Genomic DNA, 13,622 nt, shown 5'->3' with positions numbered 1-13,622 from the left:
GGAACGGGAATTAAGAGTCGCGCGGGAGGGAGGTTACAGAATCCAGACAGCCCAGGTATGAAGAGTCGAAGACATTACAACGAATCGTCTTCTTTCTCTAATGATTAAATGAAACGCCAAAGCTTCCGCGCTTCACGCGGGGAGGGCGTGGAACTGAATACAGACCGTAAGAGTCAAGAACGGTACAAGGAATCGTCTTCTTTCTCTAATAATAAACGTGAAAGCCTCCGCGCTTTACGCGGGATGGGCGACTGGGGAATTCAGACAAGGATTGAGAATAATAATTTAATGAAACGTCAAAGCTTCTGCGCTTCGCGCGGGAGGGAGGAAGACAGACAGGGATGAAGAGTCGAAAACATTACAATGAAGTGTCAAAGCTGAACTGAAGAAAAAAAAACTTAGTTCCTAGCCCCAGGTTTATAGGGTTAAATTTGTAGACATTGAGACATTGGCATGAATATTGTCGGTAATTTGTGGCTAGTTTTGTCGGTAATCGGTGGCCTCTACATCCCGCCCCCCCCCCCCTTTCACTGACAAAGGTCTAGCGACGATCCTGATAATTTATACACTCGAGATAATCATTTTTGCAAGCTATTGGTGAAGTACCAGACCACCGTCTTTGTGCATTGTGCAGCAACGAAGCGTCTCGCGACGTAACAGATCACTTTTCTCTAACTTCTAACCAATCAGAATGCCTCGTTTTTTCCAGGAAGTGCCGGTGGACATTAATGCGCCAAATGTGGTTCTCAAATTGCTAAAGATCCCTAGCCTTGGAGGGGGTATAGGACTTTAGGAGAAAACAATTTAACGTCCAGGAAGTGCTTGAAAATGCGCCTAATGTGGTTCTAAAATTGCAAATGATTCCTACTCAACGGGAGGGAGTTCTGACCCCCTCCCAGACCTATATACCATCGCTCCTCTCCATCGACGCTGTCGCCTCGCCGCTGTCGCTTCGCTCTATGGTTTTTCATATATTTTACCCCATGCGATTTTGTGCCCCCCCCCCCTTCCCGGTAAGAAATTCCTGGATCCGTCACTGTAACCGCTATGCATTAAATGGCCGATTAACATTTAAAGCCCAGATTTCGAGGGTGAAAACCTGGCTAAACTCTTTCCAAACTATATCATGTTTTTAGACACAATTTTGATTCATTAAAATAACAACAACAACAACAACAAAAAAACACCATTTTTAGCACTCCGCTATAATATGACACATCTAATTTTAACATTGGAGACTCTAGTAAAAGCTTTATCTAATTTTTTCTTCTCTTTATCACCCATATTACATTTTTTTTCGTTTTCGTTTGCTCTTTTTGAAGACACCATAGCTATCGTTTCCATGTAAGCAGAGGCCGGAAATCCTATTGGTCGCTAGAAGTAGCCCAATGCAGCACAAAATCGTTTGATAACAACAACAATCAGGCAAGTATTCCGTGACCAGCTGATTAGGGATATACCATTATATCTGTAGGGGTAATGAAAATAGGACAATATATTTATACAATTTTTAAAGATTTAAAAACACGTCTGAGTTTTTTTTTTTAATATCATTAATATGATATAATAAAAAAATTATCATATCATACAATCATTGTGCTCACTTAATCGATACATAGCGTTACAAATTATAGAATGCATGTTTACAAATAAATCAGCGAGTGACGTAAGTGACGTCATTTGTTTGGTTCATAGATAATTATGTTTTGGTTAGGGTTCTTTTCACACGCTTCACGTTAATCAAGTTCAGTGGCGGATCTAGGGTGGATCTAGGGGGCACAGGGGGCACGTGCCCCCCACCCCCCCCCCCCCCCCCCCCCCCGGCCAAAAAATAAAACAATGAAATAGTGCTCACTCTATAGAAATCCTGGATCCGCGCCTGAAGTTATACCACAAAATACTCTCTTAATACACATTCACCTACTAATAAGTACATGCAAGTACATTCTTTATGAAGAGTGCGATGAGCTATTTCAATTTTGCTCTGAATCCAGGGAAATGTTTGGGCTTTGCTTTTTTGCTTCGGACTGAGCCCTAAGACCATTTACCCCCGCATTTACCGACCCTCGGAGAGAGGGGCTTCGGAAAGAGAGAGAGGGGGGGGGGGGGGGGAGAGAGAGGGGAGAGAGAATGAGAAAGAGAGGGAGAGAGGGAGAGATGCAGTTATGAGTCAACATAAATTTGAGGGAATGTGACAGTCAATGTATATCATTGGGAGAAATAACGAGAACCCCCCCCCCCCCCTCATCATTAACGTCAACATCATCATCATCAACTGCCCCACCACCACCACTCTTCCTCATCATCATTGCAAAGTTTGACTTGCTAACCGGTGCTTGCGAATGGGGAGGGGGGATGAATGAAAGTGACATGCATTCGAACCCCCTTTGCCACCACCCACCAAGATGACGCCAAATGGCCTCTGGGATCAAGGGTATGATAATTACTAACGACACCAGTGGTACATGTCTTTATATGCACGCCTACCTGGAATTACACACAATCATGATTGCAATTCGAGGTAATATTTAAGTCGTGTCTTAATTCGAATAAGGACATACTAAGGGAATAATTAACTTAGTATTGTAATTCGACACGACTGTTTGATCGGTTCCTGCTTCATACGTTCACCGGACTGAAATGATATGGCGCCATCTTCAAAAGATGATTCTACTCAGTCATCGGTTAACGGTTGGGGGCGGGGGGGGGGGGGGGGGGGGGGGTATTCAGTCTATTAGGTCAGCGTTTTGAAACCTTTCTTTGTTGTCACGGCACCAGGGCCGGTGATTTTTTTTTCATGACCGGGGGGGGGGGGACGAAATAATAATAATAATAATAATAATAGCCTAATAGTCCACTCCAAATTTTATTAAACCGAAACGGAAATTCTTTTTGCCCAATTGATCGTGACCCCGGCAGCCACTGAGCAGCGAGATTTGTTACAATATTTTCTTGGGTATTTGCAAGGGAGTGTAACGACCGAGCGAGAAGATTTTCGTATTTTTCTTAGTCTAAATTCTGCACTCTTGGGCCCTCCATAGCCTAAAAATGTGTTGCTTTTCATTTTTGTTGGCACTTTTACAAATTTTCCCGGGGGACGACCCCCGCTGCAAGGCACACGTTTCAATGTTTTCTTTTTTTGGTTGCCAACCCCCCCCCCCCCCCCCCCGTGTATCCGCGCCTGCCTGCACAACATTACTTCAGTTTTAACCATAGGCGCCGGAAGTGGAGAGGGGGCAGTTGCCCCCCCCCCAGTAAAAAAAGTGGGGGGCAAAACGCATTTTTGCCCCCCCCCCCCCCAAAAAAAAAAAAAAAAAAAAAAAAAAAAAAAAACGCCCCCCCTCCAACAAAAAACAAAAAACAACGCCCCCCCCCCATCCAAAAAAAAAACAGTAAAGGAGTAAACATGGTTTGCATTTTTAATCAAAAAGAACGTAACAATAATAAAAACCTGAATTAAATCACATATACAATTCCATTCAAAGAAAAAGGAATGTTCACAGGAATTAAATTTCATAGACATTGCGCATGCCACCTATACGGTATTTATCAAAATAAGGTATAAAAAATGCTCATCTGACCGTAATTAAATGCTTAAAACCTCAGAGCTCATGGGGGTTCTGCCCGCTGGACCCCAACAAGGGATCTAAAGCGGGCCCCTGGATGCTCATCTGACCGTAATTAAATACCTAAAACCCCTGAGCTTCCGGGGGCTCTGCCCCCTGGACCACACCAAAGGCCCTAAGACGGCTCCTGGATGCTCATCTGACCGTAGTTAAATATTAAAACCTCTGAGCTTCTGGGGGCTCTCCCCCCCCCCCTTGGAACACGTCAATTGCCTTACAGAGGGCCCCTGTATGCTCATCTATAAACGTAATTAAATACCTAAAACCCCTGAGCTTCCGGGGGCTCAGCCCCTTGACCCCCTGCCGAGGCTCATGCCCTGGACCCCACGCCAATTTACGCTCTACCTGATCGATAATACTCCACTTTGAAAAACGTTCCGCGGGACCTGCATGTAACGTGTAAGACTGGTGGTGATGCAGATTTTTCGTCTGCCCCCCCCCCCTTCCGAACTTTTTTCTCATTACGTCACTGCCCCTGGAATGTGAGCCCCCTGGAATGTTTGCCCCCCCCCCCCCCAATCTCAAACTGCTTCCGGCGCGCCTGGTTTTAACCAGAACCTCTCAAGACAGTGTATATTTGTATATTAGTTTCTTACATCCTTCAATGTTTCATTTGAGCCTTGCAATTTTCTTTTATGTGATGTGAATGAGTACGGTGCATGTTATTACAGAAGTGTCCAATGAATGATACAGGTGGAAGGGATATAAAACAAATATTCAATGACTCATTCTTAGAACTGGCAAAACTATTCGCACTCAGGAACATCAATAGTACTATTGATTCCTTGATTCCTTCCCTTCAACGCGAATTGTTTTAGCTAGATCCTCGAGTGTCATTGTATATTTGTATAATATGAAGTGATTTAACTAGAATGCTCTCGCGGCCACCCGGTTCAAAAACACTTTACTATAGATAGAGTCAAAAAATCACTGAGGGGGCAGATCGAGTCAGGCCCTTGCTTCTTCATAGTGGCTAAATTTTGCGTTTCAAACTGAAACGGACACACAATCGATCCATACTCTCTCTGTCTATTTTCCATCTCCTTTCTATATTTCCATTCATCCTCTGCTTGTACTGTCTGTACACTCTATCAAGGACACGGATCGCGGATCAACCAAAAAACTTTTCCGATAATCGTATTACAATCGGAAATGATTTAAGATTTAAGCCCCCCCCCCCCCCCACCCCTTAGCAAAAAGCCAGATCCGCCCCTATATATATATATATATATATATATATATATATATATATATATATATATATATATATTGTTATTTCCAGAAAATGAAATGATAAACTGACACAATACTAGATTTATAAAATAAAAAAAAACATTTTAACATTATTTGCGGAGTGTCATCGTAAGCAGATTGCTTGATTATACGACAGCCCCAGAAAAAAACTCATGAAATATATGAACACATTTATTGGCAGATACCCAGTGCACTCTGATAAACAAGACTGTGTTTGACAATGAATTGTGAAAAGTAAACAAAGTAGAGGATCAACCATGAAAATAGAGACCACTTCCTCAGAAAAAACAAGAACAAGCATTTTAGGAGTTTAAAAAAAAATCAGGGCCACTTTTGAAGAAAAAAATACTTCATTTTGCTCCCCCGAAATTAATTTTAAAATCGCGCCGACCAATATTTCGCTCAGTGGGGGGGGGGGGGGGGGGGGGGGGGGGGGAGGTAGTGTGCAGGGGCGGCGATTTCTTTTCATGACCGGGGGGGGGGGACGAAATGCGAGGGACGGGGGAGCAGTGGCGTATATTGAACAAAAACGTTGGAGGGGGGGGGGGGGAAATCCGCATCCCCACTCTAACATTGTATTTTTATACATGCAGGCCTCGCGGAACGTTTTTCATAGAGGGGGAGGCTAAAGTATTTTATTAGGTAGAGCAAAGCGAACATAGCAAGTGGAGCGTAAATTGGCGTGTGGTCCAGGGGCGTAGGCCCATGAAGCTCAGGGGTTTTAGGCATTTAATAACGGTCAGATGAGCATCCAGGGGCTCGTCTTAGATCCCCAGCTTAGGTCCAGGGGGCAAACCCCCAGAAGCTCAGAGAAAAACCATGCCATTTCAGCAACATTTGTAAATCACTGGTATCGAGTTAGAAATAAATCAAGTTTGAATTTTATTAGGGGGCAACTGCCCCTAAGCCCCCCCCCCCTCATCATTACGCCAAGGCGAGGGAGCAAAGTGAACGAGAGGGGTAGAGGTTACGGCAATGACTATCCCCTCACAGGTTTTTGAAGTTTTGTTGTATTAACAAATTACATGTCTTTAATTAGCAAAAGAATAGTATAAAAACAAGCAATATATTTTTTTCACACTTCATTTTTCTAGAATATTTACTGTACACTTCGAAGAATATTATGCGGGGGAGCGAGAAGATTTTTTGCATTTTTATTTGTCTAAACGCTGCACTCTAGGTCTAGGGCCCTCCAGAGCCTGAAAGTTTGTTGCAGTCTTTAGTCAGTATTTGCTATACACTTTTTTTCTCACTTTTTCATTTTTTTCAGGGGGGGGGGGGAGGGAGACGACGATCCCCCTAAAAAATTGAGAGGGGGGACGTGTCCCCCCCCCGTCCCCCCCCCCCCCCCCCCGTCCCCCCCCCCCCCGGGATCGCCGCACCTGGTAGTGAGCACTATACATTTTTTCTTCATTTTACCCCCGCCATTACAAAAATAAAAAATATACCCCCGTAGATCAGCCCCTGTATGTATTTGCTTATTTACGATTCACTGTCAGAAATATACTTATTGTATATCTAATTCTGCCCCTTTTACATTTATTTGGGCTAGCGAATCAAGTCTTGATTGGCAATTTTCTTTTCAATGTTTTTGTTTGTATGTTGTTATGTCGGTTGTAATAAAAAAACAAGTTTTTAACTAAAGGCTTCGAGAGTCGCGATTTTGCCGCTCCTACTTGATCCGCCAATGCGCAAGGCAAAGCACAATTAGCACCATACACTATTAGCGTGTGTATCGTGTGTGTGTATGTAGAGTATAGTAGAATCGACCGTGGCAACACTAAAATGCGAAGCGTTGAACTAGCATCTCCTTTAGCGTAATGCTAAACACATCGCAATTTTTGTTGCCGTAGTAAAATTTGTAAGGAGGAGTTACGAAACCACGTGGTGAAGGAATGTAACTAATTTGGACCAAAAAGGGAACACAATTCAAGGCATTTTGTATTGTGCATCGGTAAGAATTGTTAAGAATATTCTTGTTATATTTTCGTAACAAAGGTTACATGCTAATGAGTAATGTATGAATGATGGAGGTGTAGACTATGCTGTCTGACTCTGAGTAAATAGTCTACTGTTGGTCAGTTCTCAGGTTCTGAATTCTGCACGATCGTGATTGACGTGAAACTGAATTTGGTTTTGCCATGGCCTAGCCCACTGGCCTAGGCTAGGCCTAGGGCTAGTACCAGATCCAGTAGTATATATCTAGCACTAGACCAAAAATGTATGTCTCTTTCGTTCGTTCGTTAGCCTCTTATTTTGGTAGGGTCTCTTTAGAGACAAGAGCCCACCATAGGGTCTCCTGTGCAAACATTGTTTAGTCTATGGCCACAAAACTTTGCCCAAGCCCAAGGCCAAAATACTAAATTTCAGCGGATTCATATGACATGTTTGAAAATTAGGCCTAGACTAGAGCTAGGCAAATTGGCGCTAATTTCTCCGGCGAGGAGATACCAAAAGTAAACATACCGAAAACGACTAGATTCTAAATCTTCATCAATTGTTCAAATTTTTATGGGTCATGATTTAACAGTCGTTGGCGCTAGTTCAGAAGTCGAGCCAAAATAGCCTACACCCCTCTGAAAATAGTGCTATTCCTGCCACCTCGATCCACAATTTCAACTAAAGCCTCTCAGTCTCAGTGCATGGTAGACTATATTTGTTTAATATGTTTGTTACCTGTTTTGTGTCAATTTTCTTATCTTTTTTTTCTGATTCGGGTAGCGGGACCGCCGATTACATCGCTAAAATGTGATATTTAAGAATATATTTTCCATTGCAAATGTGGTTCTTCAGTGACTATGGCATGTTATGGTACGTGTGGGATATGCTATTATGCAATGTATTTTAAAGGGATTTTACCATGCATCCAATGGACCGGCCGAAAACTGTCGCCGGTCGATTACCCTCTTCTTTACTCTATTGTATCACCTTCAAGATCACAACAAATGAAGGTTTTAATCTTGATTTATTTATAAAAACTTTGACCAATTTTGAATGATTGCGCACTGCACATGTAGATCTATAGACTGCATAGGGATGCATGCAATCTCTATGTGAAGGATTTTAGGACACAACATCGGGTGCGCGATCAGACACCCTACCTGAAGGTGTCGTATGAAAAAGCAGGTTAATCTCCATATTTCCAAAGGGGCGTCATCTCGGAATTCTAAAAATATCTTGGTCAAAACAGCGATCTAAACATTGTTTCCATCCTAGCTCCGAAATTTGCCACTTTTTAGAAATGACGCCTAGGCGTAAGGAAGTAGGGTATCGCCATGCCGGAGTCAACGGTCAAAGTCTGGATACTATTCTGAACTAGCATTGATTTATTTGCCAATTGTTGCTGGAGTCCGGCGAAATGTATGCCCTATGTTTTTCTTTATCTTGACGTTTTTACTGGAGTAGGGTCTATATATCGTAGATATTCTCCTTCTGAATTATCTTCATGCTTGGTAAGGCTGCGACGGGTAGTCGAATGCTCGAGTACCCGCACGGTTGACAACTACTCGGGTACAATTTCTTGTACCCGAATATTCGGCCGCAAAAAAAAAAAAAAAAAAAAAAAAAAAAAATGTCCAGGCCCACGCTTACCCGTGCCAGGGAGAGCGGCGTCCGCTGGCATGGTACCGTCGGTAAAAATGTTTCCCAACTCAAGCACTGTCAAACTCACCTTTCAGAAACTGGGACCAAATGTCCAGATTTCTGTTTGGACTTGGAGGAAAATGGATTATTCTGCCATCTTTGGTTTTTAAAACAGCATTGTTTACTGTTATTATTCTTATTAAATCGGCGCCTTCAACTGCAACTCAAAGTAAAGTTGCATGCGTTTTCAGCGAGGGACCTGAGAAACTGCCGAGTGGTATGGTAGTGGCAAAAAAAGAAAAAAAAGAAAAAAAATCCAAAACTCCAAAAATTCAAAAAAATCAAAAAAATTCAAAAAAATTCAAAAAAATTCAAAAAAATTATAAAAAAAACATGGCGTCCGAATATTCGAGTATTCGCCTGTGAGCCTGGGAGTGTACTCGGGTACCTCATTACACTGTTGTGCACAGCCGGAGGGCCTTCACTCTTGTACTTTAGCACAGAGTTAACATCCATCTGGATCTGAACAAACCATATGTTGGTGAGGTGAGAAGCTACATGTAGTGTGCACATTTAGTGTACATGTACATGCAGGTAAAATTGAGTTCAAGCAATGTCTTTTTCTCAGAAAACTGGTCAGTTGGCTAGTTGAGTAAATTGATAATTTTTTTGTAGCACCATTCTGCTTAAATTAAGAGTTTAAATTTGGCAAGGAAAGTAAATTGTAATAAATAATTATAAACTCCCATTTTGATTACCTTCTTTGGTAACATTGAGTGAGTAGGCTTGGTGGATTACTGGGGGCAAACATTCATCTTGGAATGACTAATATTGAGAAGGAGGAAAAGGAGGAAACTGGAGAGCCAGTTTATTCTCTTCCCTGGTGTGTGTCACATCCATTTCATTTTCTTCCTCAAGAATTCATTGGGGTTAGGGTGTTAGGCTGCTGTGGAATTAACAGGAGACATGACTTTATTTGCATTCTAAAGAAGTGGAAAATAATTTTAACCACTTAAATGTAGAAATCTAATTAATTTTAATTAATAGGCCCATTTACACCATGTACACTGCAGTGTGGATTCTGCTAATGTGTGATTTTGATTTTGTAGGCCATAAGATATGTTCCATGTGTGTGTAATTCAGAGTGGTAACAGAGATGGAGCACCTGAGCATTAGGGAAATCTTTCAGAGAAATGGGAAAGGGTAATTTTTTTGAAGAGTTTCACCTAACAAATAATCTATATTATTAATACGCAAAATCGCCGCGGGGGGTCCAACACGGGCCAAAACGGTTCCTCAAAAACGTCTTTCCCCGACCGCGCTTACCTCCGCCGTGGCGCGGGGACGGCGGCACAATTCCACGAGGCATGTCTCCCGTAACCCGCGTGCCACGTCGACCCCGCGATCGACGTCCATGTCGTTAAACGCGGTTTCGGGGTGCCGGGGAGGACGGGCGAACGAAAGCACGGCGGGCGTGGTGGATTGCAAGGAGGCGACGAACCCGCGAGAGCGAGTCGACAAGGCGTGCACCCGCCCTCTGTCTAATTATCAAAGAGAGACGAAGAGACACACGATGGACGAGAATCCACTCGCGTCAACGGGTGTAGCATATCACGTAGTAAAAGCTGCGGCGTATCCCGAGTAAGACCTCTTGCTATAGGATTCGCTTTGTAGCATGTAAGAGAAATACACATTAACAGACGACTCACCCGGGTGATGGGATGTAGCCAATATGTACGCTCAATGGGTTGAGCTGACCCGTGCTATGCGTCTTTCTATAGGATATGCGTAGGCCAGGCGCCCATAGTGTACGTGTATTTCACGCTCACCGTACACACGTACACACACTCGATTCGAGTCTTGGCGATTGCGACAATTGGCGCAAACCATGGACCTATTTTCGCGTAAAATCTTTACTCTGAAAACAATTATAAAAATTCTGTGATCTATACCAACATATTCATAGTCCAAGCTTCTGTTTTATAGGTCTTTTCATGAAAACTACATCGAAATCACAACAATAATAACGCTAATAGATCTGTGATAGTACGCATAATCAATCTGCGATTTTTGCACACACACAGAGCATACAGGATTTCAAATGCCTTCCAGCGCCCAACTCAATCGGGTCATCACGACGCTCAAGCCATCGTTTTACGCTGCGCTGCAGTTACTGCACTACACACTGTATAGATTTGATTTCCGTATGTTTGATTTCGTTTAGCGTTGGTTATTTGAAACTTTTGAACTCCGAAAGAATATGTTAAATAGACTCTTGATGTTGGATTTCTTTTCTACTGACCTGTTAATGAAAGCATGAGGGATAAACAAAAAAAAATAAGGACTGCTCTGTAATTGAATGGTGGTGGAAATTATCACTCCCTCGATTTCGTTCAAATACTGGCCCTTCTATCACCCCGTCGGCTTTGCCTCGGGTGATAGAAGGACCGGTTTGAACACCACCTTGGGAATGATAAGTTCATCCTCATGAGCAGTCAATATTTGTGTATTTTCACTGAGACCTCCGGGACCTCTCTGAAGTTCTTTGTATCATCCATGCAAAATATCATTTTGTTGATAATTTTGTTTAATAGAACATGTAGTTGTAATAATGTATGTTAAGCCAAATTAAATAATTGTTACTCATGTTTTGATTAATTGCAACAAGTTCTAATTAGAGATGAGTGAAAATATGAAAAATGAAAATGGGAGGATTGAGAACAGTATTCGTAAGAAACTGGACGGGAAATGGATAATGAGAATAAGGATATACATGTATATGGGAATGAATGAAAAACAATAATCATAAATAATGAATGTGAAAACGGAAGTTAAAGCGTAAAATAGTTTGCATCAGTTTATTTACAAATTACTAATTTCATTTTTTCTTTTAATCTTCAAGTTTTATTATATGTTACGAATAAAAAAAAACATTTTAAAATGATATATGAAACAGCAAACAAAAGGTTGATATTCTATCGAATTAAATATTAATAACAAGAGTAGAAAAAGAATAAAAGGATAAAAAATTGAAAATAAAAGGGGAAAAAAAAACACAGAAAAACAAACATGAATATTTAAAATAGATCATCTAACATGAAAATTGAAAAAATCGATAGCACATCATAAATACAACCACCCCACCCCCTAGAATCCCGTGGATTTTCCACGGGTCCTCCTAGTAATAATAATAATAGCCTAATAGTCCACTCCAAATGTACAGGTGTACAGTAGTTCTCCCCCTGTGCTTGTATTAAGTTGATGAATATTATCAGATGGTGTCAAATATGCAATAGTTCTTCTTTCTCAAGTTAGCAAGTTTTCATCTTCATGCACGTTCCCTGGATATCCTGAGAAAACAAGGCATTTCCTGTAACCCTGTAAACGATCATCGGATCGGCCGCCGATACCGATCCGATCAGGGGTGATCGGCGAAAAATTTCCGATCGCCGATCAATTGAAATGATCGGAAAAAAATCGGCAATTTTTTTTTTTTTTTTTTTTTTTTAAATGACGAAATTTTTCAAGTTTTTGGCTATCAAATGCTCAAAAAAAGTTCATGGCTGGGATTATTTTGTCATTTGGAGTTGTTGTAGACCATGTTTGTTGATATTTAGTGCCTTTTCATGACTTTGAAATTAATAATATTGGTCTAAGAGCAGAGGCAAAACATGCGGGCCGCCATCTTGGATTATAATGCATAGAGGTCTACCTACATTATAATTCAAGATATGGCGGCCTGCATGTTTTGCCTCTGCTCTTAGATCTAGACCAATATTATTAATTTCAAAGTCATGAAAAGGCACTAAATATCAACAAACATGGTCTACAACAACTCCAAATGACAAAATAATCCCAGCCATGAACTTTTTTTGAGCATTTGATAGCCAAAAACTTAAAAGTTTTCGTCATTAAAAAAAAAAAAAAAATACCTACATTATAATCCAAGATGGCGGCCCGCATGTTTTGCCTCTGCTCTTAGACCAATATTTTTAATTTCAAAGTCATGAAAAGGCACAAAATATCAACAAACATGGTCTACAACAACTTCAAATGACAAAATAATCCCAGCCATGAACTTTTTTTGAGCATTTGATAGCCAAAAACTTGAAAAATTTCGTCATTAAAAAAAAAAAAAAAAAAAAAAAAAAAAAAAAAAAAAAAAAAAAAAAAAAAAATCGGCCGATTTTTTTTGTCGCTCTTCCGATCCGATACCGATCAAAGGTGCGAGGGTGTCGCTCCGATCTTCCGATCCGATCAGAGCCCCAACTTACAGGGTTAATTTCCTGCCATTTTTCAAACTCTGTTAGCCTGTTTTGTGCTAACGTGATGAGAAAGGAAGCCTGATTTATCTCAAAAACACCTTAACTATAGGAAGCACAAATGCAATTGCATCTAATTAAGCCTATATAGAAAAGTGCAAAGAACTTCAAGATAGCAATGTAGGATTTAAAAGAATTCTTATTTTTAATATGCAAGACCATGTTTTTTTATAGAATAGAAAAATTCTGAAAGTTTGATTTTGGACATTTTTTCATTATTATCAGAATAGCTTATTAAAGTAAGACTGTGGTTTGTGGTAAATAAATGTTATTGTGAGTGTGATTTGCTCATGTTGGTTTGTTTAATACTCTTAAATATGTACATTTTCCTGGGAAGCTACATGTAGGAATTATAGAGAAGCATTGCTTTTCCCTTTTAAAAAAAAAATTTATATTGGGGACCAGGTACCGTAAGATTAATGTCTTACTGAGTGGAGTGGTGTTTGGAATTTCCATTTGACTGTAGGTAGTGGAAAGGCTATGCTCACTAACTTTTGTATTTGGTGGGAACTTGAATTTTTTTTAGATATTTTGGATTTTTTTTTTTTTAATTGTTAAATTAAATATCCCCCATTATAAAAATATTATGGCTGCACACAGGAGAACCACCTGATTTGCAAAGCAAAATAATTTTCCTTCATATTATTCTTCCTTTGTAGTTTGTACTGTTCTCTGCAAACATGGCATGTAGTGATTTGCATACAGTCCCACCTTGTTTGTCGTAACTCAACAGTACTTCCACAAGTCCATTCTGCGTTATATACTCTGTCACGTTCTAATACTCTACAGACAGAGAGAGTTCAAACACGCTAGATGGCTAGGCATAATGCTGTATACG

General features: G+C 40.8%; 1 protein-coding gene across 1 annotated transcript in view; it reads left to right on the top strand.

The window, feature by feature from the left end:
* The first annotated feature begins 6,669 nt into the window (after positions 1 to 6,669).
* Positions 6,670 to 13,622, top strand: part of LOC763319 (A-kinase anchor protein 1, mitochondrial) — a 45,834-nt gene continuing 38,881 nt past the window's right edge. Inside the window, exon 1 of the mRNA XM_001199246.4 lies at positions 6,670 to 6,834. The gene's annotated coding sequence lies outside the window, so the exon portion shown is untranslated. The remainder of the gene's footprint in view (positions 6,835 to 13,622) is intronic.

This window comes from Strongylocentrotus purpuratus, unplaced genomic scaffold (genome assembly GCF_000002235.5).
Source record: "Strongylocentrotus purpuratus isolate Spur 01 unplaced genomic scaffold, Spur_5.0 spur5_scaffold_2, whole genome shotgun sequence".
NCBI classification, from domain to species: domain Eukaryota; kingdom Metazoa; phylum Echinodermata; class Echinoidea; order Camarodonta; family Strongylocentrotidae; genus Strongylocentrotus; species Strongylocentrotus purpuratus.
Note: the sequence above shows the minus strand (reverse complement) of the source record. Positions and strands in the feature narration are given on the sequence as shown.